Raw genomic sequence first — 10,395 nt, forward strand, 5'->3', positions numbered from 1 at the left:
AAAAAAAATAAAAAATTAAGAACAGATTGTATTTATGCCATATCAATATCACGTTTTGTAAGAATATCCATGCTAAATAAATACATTTTGTGTCGAATATTGTGTTGATTATGATTCCAAATATTTCATTCACTAATCCCAAACAATCGATCCATATATTCCAATTGGACTTCACTCTACAAAACAATCAAAATAAATAATACATTTCTAAAAATATACACATTTTTATAAATATACATTATTCTTTATTTATTCATATAATTATTATACTTTATAGGTCTTAATTAGGATGCCAGTATTGAACTTGAACCAGTAAATGTACACTAACTAAATAAATAAAACATGCTCATAATTAACTAGTTTTCTACAAAAAAAGAAAATAAAAAGACATAAAATGCCTCAGTGGGCATATCTACAGGGCCTCAAATGAATCAGTAAATCTGTGATTCATTTTAGTGAATCGTTTCATTCAGATGGTTCTTTGCCAGCAGCTTGAATTAGGCCTACGTGAACCGTACAAATGCACAATAGTATTTTTGTGAAATATTTCTATTATTGTTCAAATACCCTTTATTACAACATAAATCTGCAGTGGATATATATTTTTTAAATTACAAATGATCATGCGAGCAACCAGTACCACTAACTGACAGTTCCTGATTCATTTCGAATTGAACATAAACCAAAAAAATTACTCGCGGTTCAATAAGGGAATCAGTAACGGCCTTGAACGATTGAGTGAGTGAGCCGAGTGAGTCCGATTCAAAACTTTTACCAACGAGTGAGAACGACAAATTTGTTTCCGAATCTTTTTGACTCATTAAAAATGAACCGGTTCATAAGAGTCATTTGTTCACGATTAGGACATCACTTCACGCGCTGTGCTTGTTTGAGCGCGGAACACTGCCACGAGATCTGACTCATATGGACACACACAAAGGTTTCTCGACTGTATTTTATTTAACTTTTTATTTTTTTTGTCGCGTTTGCTGCCGTTTTAGTTGCAGTCTGGATTCCTGTGGCATTAAAAGGCTAATTTATTTACTTTTGTAAGTTCGCTTAGTAACACTAGTGGCACAGGAATTAGACAGATTGCTATTTAGGTTAGTAGGCCTATAAAAATTTAATTAGATCTGCTGACTTGATCTGTAAATAACATTTGTATACCATAGAGCAGTGATCCTCAAATCTGGCTCGCGAGATCCACTTTCCAGCAGAGTTTTTTTTGTCGCCGTTTTAGTTGCAGTCTGGATTCCTGTGGCATTAAAAGGCTAATTTATTTACTTTTGTAAGTTCGCTTAGTAACACTAGTGGCACAGGAATTAGACAGATTGCTATTTAAGTTAGTAGGCCTATAAAAATTTAATTAGATCTGCTGACTGATCTGTAAATAACATTTGTATACCATAGAGCAGTGATCATCAAATCTGGCTCGCGAGATCCACTTTCCAGCAGAGTTTAGCTCCAGCCCTATAATCAAACAAACCTACCTGTGATTTTCGAATGATCCTGAAGACATTGATTAGCAAACTCCGGTGTGCTTGATTGTAGAGCTAAACTGTAGGAAAGTGGATCACTGCCATAGAGTCTCTAATGAGCATGCACTCCCTTCAGTCTCTGACTGGATAAGAGGACGGCAGGCCAAACTGAAATATGTTTACTGCAGATGCATGAGTTGGGGAAGCTATTGTGACAAGGAGACAGCAAAGGCTTTGTGTTCTCATTAACAGCTAATTTGTGCTCCCACTGTTTACTCCTTTTATTGTTTTGTGGTTAAGTTGATGTCAGTCTGTGTTAACAGAAGAATTTAAATGGAAGAATTATTGATTACTCCCAGAAAAATGATGAATGATTTTCAGCATTTTCAAATAAAAAAACACCACAGAATTACTGGGGTTTTTTGTGTGTGTGTGTGTGCATTCTCTCTTTCTTAGGATTTTCATGTGTAGAAACAGTCTCCAGCACCATAATCAAGATCTACTGCTGCTGCACCTTCTTGACTTGACCAGTCTGGTCTTCTGCATCAATCAGAGCCACATGCATGGACGAATGGCTGAATTCTGCTAGCTAATTTGATGCGACACGCTCAGAACATCGACTTAACAGGTGAGAAGGTTAAATGACCAACAACGTGTTTGATCCTCAGATTTATCCTGGATGGATCGACAGTCATCAAAAGCATGTTGCTGTCTCACCAAATTCAATAACTCCCCCACCATGTCATGAAAATCTCATTATCTGCCACTGAACAATATATCTAGATATCGATTTCTCTGATTGCTACCTTCTCTCTTTCTTTCTCCTCCTGTCTGGCTTTATCATTTGTTTTCAGCTTCTTTGTGAGCTGTACGAATGGGCAGTAAGTATGCTAATTTAGATTAAGGGGAAGCAGGCAAAGAACTTCACACTGACAGAATAAGATCATAGACTTATTCTTCCGTGCTAATAGAAACAAAGTGAAAGGATTTGTAATATGGCACTGCTATTGATATACAGGAATAGGCTGGGCAATATATCAAATATTTATGAATTCCAGCAACACTAATCATTTAAATGCACTTTTTATTTTGTCATCAAGTTTCCAAAAGACATTCGATTAGATTTTGTGACCCTTCTTTGTCTTGTAAGACAGAGTTTAGACAGATGATTCATCTCTAATTTAAGAGTTTGATTCGTCAAACTAGTGAATCATAAAACTTAAACTATAAGTGTACTGTATAAATAAATAAATAAATAAATATATATATATATAATATGTAAAAAAAAATATAATTTAAAATTATACAAAATAAAATTGTATATGCTATAAAAATACATTTTATTTCTAAATATATACACATTTTATAAATATACATTATTTATATAATTTATCATTTATACACCATAAGTGAAGGTGATTAATGACACCTTTTAATTTTCATTGTTCATGTCATCCCTAACCAAACATTGGCATTACATGCACTAAAAATGTCAGTGGTGACCCTTTACTAAACAGCTCTGTGTATGTTACAGGAGGGCACTCAAAAGTGACCCCTGAACGAAATTGATTTCATCCCTGAGAAGCACTGGACAGGAAACGTGTGCAGAAAGAAGGGTCCTTTAGAGTCAATGCCGCAGAACGCCTGAGCAGCAAAAATTATTAATTAAACTTCGCCTTTTTGTTACCAGAGAACCTTCTTCTGATGCCCCTGGAGTTTTTAATTAGATTTCCTCTCTCCTTCAGGCCTCTTATAGTGAACTGCTTTCTGATGGATTTTGGATGGAAGAGGCGGATGGGAGTTCTGTCAAGAGCCCTATACGCTCTCCAAAACTGCCAATCAAAGCCACACATAACCAGACTGTTCAGAAATGCTACATGAGCATTAAAAATTGAAGAAGACCATCCAATATGGGACACGTTCATGTATTTCAAACTACATTTTTTAAAGAAAATGTGAGTGGTGCTTGCATATGCAAAACTTTTAGCTTGCTAGTCCAAGTCAAAAGAGAGCACATCCAAGTTTCTGTGATATTCTGGTCTATACAATATGTGAGAGGAGAAACAGAGATATCTCGTTACTTGTGGCACTGCACTCAGATGATATAAAATAACATGCATGAAAGGCACTATCAAAGGTGTAGAGTAATATATAAATGTGTTTAGCGCCATGTTGAAACGTGAGTGCTGGAGAGATAAGGGTCACCGTCTAAAATAACAAGGCCTGTGTGTTAAGGCTCGCTGTCAACTCTTTTAACACCCAGTTTGCTGTGGAAGAAGTTGGGTCACAGATCTTGTTAAGCATATAAAGACATGAAGCCACATGCAGGATCATCCCAAAAAGACAAGATCCAGAATCTCAATGTGGCGATACCACCTACTGATTCCTGACGGATGTCAGATTTCACATGGGGTCCTAAAGTAAAAAAAAAAAAAAAAAAAAAATCCATTTTAAACCTAGAAAAAGAAAGTTTTAGATTTTGATAAAAGAGAAGGATGTAAAATGAATCACAGTTTATATTCTATACTATATCTTGGTTACTAATCAATTAAGTAAATTAGAAAGCAATTAGAAGGAAACATAAAATTAATGTCCATAATTAAATTAAATTCACAGAAATTTTTATGTTGATTAAATAATTTGTAATAAATACATTTGTATTAAATGTTTTCATTTTTTATATGAAAAAGTTAAATAATATATAAAAACTATATAATTATATATAAAAAAAATATATATTTTCACTTGTGGTCTTGTGTACACTAAAAACAATGTAACAATTTTCACTTGAAAAACAGCTTGTAAACTTCACAAATATTTACAAAGAAATGCCAAGTAACACACTGAGAAAAAAAACATGAAATTTTTAAGTAAAAAGACTGAAATAGTATTTTCTTGTAAAACATATTCCAATAATCTTTTGTTGTTTTTACATATGAAAAGTAATTTTTTTTTTGCATTTAAAAAAGTTGAAAAAACATGAAATAATTGAAAACATATGTATATTTTAAACTTTTTTTTGCAAAAAAAAAAAAAAAAAACATGACCATGACAAAAAAAGACAACAAACATGTTATCCTTTTAGATTACATAGATTATATATGTATACAGTGCTGCTTGAAAGGTTGTGAACCCTTCAGAATTTTCTATATTTCTGCATAAATATGACCCAAAAGATCATCAGTTTTTCATACAAGTCCTGAAAGTTGTCCAGTCAAAGAAATGAGACAAAAATAAATATTTTGTGATTTATTTATTGTGAAAAATGATCCAGTGTTACATATCCGTCAGTGGCAAAAGTATGTGAATCTTTGCTTTCAGTATCTGGCCTGACCCCCATTTTGCAGCAATAACTGCAGCTAAATGTTTCTTGTAACTGCTGATCAGTCCTGCACAACGGCTTGTTGGAATTTTAGCCCATTCCTTAGTACAGAACCACTTCAGCTCTGTGATGTTGGTGTGTTTCCTCTTATGAACTGCTTGCTTCAGGTCCTTCCACAACATTTCAATTGGATTAAGGTCTGGACTTTGACTCGACCATTCCAAAAACATTAACTTTGTTCTTCTTTAACTATTCTTTGTTAGAATGACTTGTGTGCTTGGGGTTGTTGTCTTGCTGCATGACCCACTTTCTCTTGAGACTCAGTTCTCGGACAGATGTCCTGACATTTCCTTTAGAATCTGCTGGTAATTCAGAATTCATCGTTCCATCAATGATGGCAAGCCGTCCTGGATCAGATGCAGAAAAAACAGAGTGTAACTAGAGTGCTAAAAGGGGCAATTTTTTAATAAAGTATAGACTAACCTCCGAACCACGCAGCAGATTCGTTCTGAATGAATCTCTTCCCAAATCGTTCCTTCCCTAACATTTTCGTCTTGTTTTTATTTGTTGACGAAAATGTCAATAGATTATAGACTACGTCATAGTTTTTGTCATTCAAATAGAGTTTTAGTTCGTTATCGTCTTGTCGTCATTGGTGAAAAAAATGTCGCTGACGAAAATTATTCATCAACGAAATGAACACCGCTGGATAGGAATAGAATAGAATATTATGAAGTACATCAAATGTTAGATAACAGATGCATTATTTGCCCCCACATCTGGGCCATTTGTGAGATTTCAATTATCTTTTTTTTTTTTAACCATTGTTAACTTCTAACCCTGCTGCCCTGTGAATTATTATTTTTTGCTGCAGTGGAAAACTAAAGGTGCCACGGTTAAAACAATTCATTAAGAGGAAACCGCACATGCACAAGGTTAAAACGAGGCATGAATCCAATTATAAAGTTTCACACTTTCAGACAGAAGCTGATGGCTGACGCAGAAGTGCAGCGTTCACCGCGTACGCTTTCAGCTGCTCTCAACAATTATAAAAATAACTTCAGTGTTGTTGACAGCGTGGCAGTATGGATTTCTCCCAAACTTTAGGTGACTCAAGGTAGATGGGAGACACAGAATCAGTATTTTGCTGAGAGGGCAACTCTATTGATCGACATCAAGGAATACATAGAGATTTATCGATCTGATGTCTGTGGAAGGGCCGGTCTGTATCGGCTCCCCATGTAACCACCTAGCGGCTGAAATTTCGCTTAAAAAGACCCACTCAATCGTTGCTATCACTAAACTGCCATTCCCCACAGAGAGATATTAACAAAAACTGATAATAAATTAATCATTCTATGAAAGATAAATGCACTACATCAAGACACAATACTTCAAAAGACTTATTTCATCACTCTTCTTCCAGGTGGAGAGATTTTGAGTCGGCCAAACAAATTTGTGAAGATATAATAGCGACATGCTTAAGACAATCATGCAGAAACACTTTTAATAAGCAGCAAACATCAAAAGTTCACTTTATGCTCAGCTCAACTCTGAAAATAGCTCAGCGGTAGTGACAAAGGATAATTGATTTTAACAGGAAGGAAAAAAGAAAAACATTTTTATATGGCAAGGAGTTATTTAAAGAACAAAGTGTGAGCGATTTGAAGAGTAAAACTCAAGGCATCTCTCTATCTCCTTTAGTAAATTCTCGTTTCTTTCAAACCTATTCGCTTTAAAACTCCTATAGTTTGTCTTCACATGTTCAGTCCTCTAAAATAAAAGTGCAAACACCAAGTTTTATATAAGTTTGCAGTACAAAGACAGAGAGATAAAATGGAATACAATTTTGATGCCCTTTGGTGGCTAAAGTTCAATATTCCAGTGTCTCATTAGAGGCAACACAGTGTGATCTGTATTTGAGAAAAAGATGAAAGTCAAAGGGCAAACACTGTAGCTCAAGAGTCAAGTGGAGATCATGTCCTCAACTGGGGTTGAAATAATACAATCACGTCGTCTACACTAAGCCTGACTCTTCATTCTGACAGATGAGCACTGTTTAGACATAAACCCATAGTTCACCCAAAAATTAACATTCTGTCATCATTTGCTCACCTTCAAATTGTTCCCAACCTGTATGAATTTTTAATCTCTTGAACTCAAAATAAGAATATTTTGAAGAATGTTGGTAACCAAACAGTTGATGCTCACCACTGATTTCCATAGTATGGAAAAAAATGTATGGAAGTCAATGGCTACCATCAACTGTTTGGTTATCAACATTCTTCAAAATTCATTCATTGTGCTCAGCGGAAGAAAAACTTATACAGGTTTGGAACAAGTTGAGGGTGAGTAAATGACAGCATTTTCATTGAACTGTCCCTTTAAACACTGTTTCAGATGTTACTAAGTGTTAATGCTGTCAAAGTTTACTGCTATAGTAAGTGACCAATGCTGAAATGCTAGAAAAAGCCCAAACGATCCGAACTTTTCAATAATATTCAATGGAAATTTTACCGTCCCCAATACCTGTCAATGAACTTATTTTAATCAAGATTTTAGATTAAAATTCATACTATGTAAACAATTATCTTTTCAAAGTCAAATAAAACAGGTTATAGGAGTACGTTTTACAAAAATAATATATGAAGAGTTCATTTGCAAAAACAGATAACAGATTAACAATGATGCATTCCAGTTACTCTCAACCAAACTGCAGTTGGGTTATTCTGACTAGGTTAAAAAATAACTTCAAAAAACAGCTAACTAACACAATAAAACACAATAAAAACATGGTAACAATACACTCAATGATTTTTTGCAAATAAACTCTTCATATATATACACACACACACACACACACACACAAAATATCAGTTACTGAACTACGTTTTACAATTACAAGACAATAATATTTCAGTCTTTCTACTTCAAAATTTCATGTTAAATTTAGTGTTTTGCCATTTTTTCTGTTTTGTTTTTTTCTTAGTAAAAATAGTTTCTACATCTTTTTTTTTCAGCGTACTGTTTTTTTCACTCAAAACTTGCTAGAAAGTTTCAAAAAGAATTACAAACAAACACCAAGCGACACATTGAATTAACCGTGACATTTTGAAGTCGAAAGACTGAAGTGGTATTTTCTTGAAAAATGTCTTTACGGTGTAGTTTTAGATGGCATTCAGCATGTTATTATGACTCTTTTGACAAAAAATAATTTGACACAATTTAGTCAATGTTTTATCATTCATTCGTTTCATTTCATTCTAAATCAAAAACCTAATCAAAACGACCTTTGTCAGCTTGACTCATCAGTAATTTTGTTGATAGGTTAACACTAGGTTCACGCGGTTTCTCTTAGTCATTTTCATCCCCTCCAAACATGCAGAGTGAAAATGTGAATCCTCTCTTGGCCACATCAGCAGGGAGTTTCCATCAGAGCTGAAATAAATATCAAAAGGAAAACACGGCTCGTTTATTTACAAAAGCATCTCTATTATTTTAGCTTTACCCCCAGAGTAAACATTAGAGAGAAGCGAGAGACAGACTGGAACACTGTCACCTGCATCTTTTGGATACGGACACAACGTTAAAACTCAAATCAAAATTTCAGTCAGTTTTCCCCAAGCTCGGGTACGTGTTAAGATAAGCTGCCCTCCTGTAACTGCAAGCAAGACTCAATCTAGAAAGAAAAACAGACAGGGAGTTGTGTCATTGTGTTTAACTTTGTATATAAACTGTATACCTTTAATGGATAAAATCACTTTGGATATAGTCTGTGTCTGCTAAATGCACAAATGTTTAAAGCAATATAATGTTGATTACCACCAAAAAACAAGGCAAAATGCATGGGTCTGACAATAAACATTAAAATACAAGCATAGTCACAGGAATTACGTTAGTAACACAGAACTCCATCCACTTAGAAGAAAAAAAAACAATTTAGACAACTTTACAGCTCAAATAATACATTTATTTAATAACTAATAATAACTTGCATAGTAATTTTAAAAATACTATACTATACTAAATTACTTTTAAAAATATATTAATACAGAAAATAATGCATTTAAATGGTATTAATATTTCACAATATTACTGTTTTTACTGTATTCTTGATAAAATAAATGCAGCCTTGGTAAGCATATAAGAGACTTCTTTCGACAACATAAAAAAATCATATGACCCCAAACTATTACGCTTCAGAACAACATGCTTTATTTTAAACTAGATTTATACTATTTATACATTATTTACATGAATAATTTTGAATATGCTTGGCAAAAAGCAAATGCATAAATAAACATAAATATATAATAATATATACAGTACCAGATACCAAAAAGCTGACAAATATCAAAGTGTAATCTTTTGAGCTATATCGCCCAACCCTAGCCTACAGTACATTGAGTTATAAAGACTTAAGAAGTTTGTGAAGCCACTAATTAGTCGTGTTTTTGAAATGACAGACCCCAGAGACTCAACGACGCAAAACCGCTACAACGAGGAAGACTCGCTAGACTGAGGGTAAACACTGAGGTTGTGAGATGAAAAAGCAACAACCCTTTTATTTCATTTTTAAAACACCCCTCTGGAGGTTGGCGAACAGTAGTTGTCGTGTTTTTTATAATGTCGAATGGAAGTTCAGAAGAAGTTCATTTGGAGTTCTACAGCTTTTAAGAAGAATGTAGGTTTCTTTTCTTCATTTTTCTGTTATCTGGACCTTTTTCCTGGACTCTTGTCCATAGAGGTCAAACCATGAAAGAATAAAGCAGCAGTAACAAGCAGAGAGTGTCTCTCCAAAGATACTTAATACTGTATGTGCTGGATCAAAGCACAATCCCGCAGTAACAACTGGAACATTTGCTCTGGAAAGAGAGAAAGTTCAGCTGTGTGCTCGTCTAATCTTCAAAACGTGCTTCTTCTAAACTGGCCCCTTTATCTCATATGCTGCACTGGGATTAATTCACAGTAATTGCAGTGAATTTTAGGCCCTTTTTTGCAGAAAACTAGTTAATACTGAGCATGAGCATGTTTTATTTATTTATGTTGAGTTTTGTGTACATTTATTGGTTCAAGTTCAATAATATCAACCTAATTAACTTGATCTGCCCACCTTTCTGCTGAGGTAATTTAAGGGCGTTTACATGAACTGTTTTCAGCTTGTTTACATGGGGTTTCAACGGGTTTGCGAATTTCTGAAAATTCTACCATGTAAACTTCAAAAATGTAAATTTGTGGAAAAAGATGACGTCATGCGTATTATGTGTTCAGTCTATGCGCATGCACATGTAGTGTCTCTGTACAAAAGGACATTGCCAACTGGCCTGGCATGAATTTTAGTCATTTTCGTAGATCCGTGTCAAAGGATCATTTTGACAACAATGTCATCTTTATGAAAAACTTTTCAAAAACACAAAGATAAGTAATTTCCATTTCTAGTACATTGTCGTTTAAATGTACCCTGCGTAGGCCATTGGATAATGTTAACCAATAGCAGGGCTGTAACCACCCTAGACATCGAGGGCGCCCTAATTATTAGAAATTAATCTAATATTATAAATTACCCCCCCCCCCCCCCCCTCAGTATTTGATATT

At 34.3% G+C, this 10,395-nt stretch overlaps 1 long non-coding RNA gene across 1 annotated transcript; it reads left to right on the forward strand.

Annotated features, from left to right (window-relative positions):
• Positions 1-874: 874 nt before the first annotated feature.
• On the forward strand, positions 875-3,331 carry LOC107601078 (uncharacterized). Its single transcript, XR_001610885.1, has 3 exons — positions 875-940; positions 1,935-2,106; positions 3,224-3,331. It is a non-coding gene; the product is annotated as an uncharacterized lncRNA (long non-coding RNA).
• Positions 3,332-10,395: the final 7,064 nt, after the last annotated feature.

This window comes from Sinocyclocheilus grahami, unplaced genomic scaffold, assembly GCF_001515645.1.
Source record: "Sinocyclocheilus grahami isolate Dianchi unplaced genomic scaffold, SAMN03320097.WGS_v1.1 scaffold14.1, whole genome shotgun sequence".
NCBI classification, from domain to species: domain Eukaryota; kingdom Metazoa; phylum Chordata; class Actinopteri; order Cypriniformes; family Cyprinidae; genus Sinocyclocheilus; species Sinocyclocheilus grahami.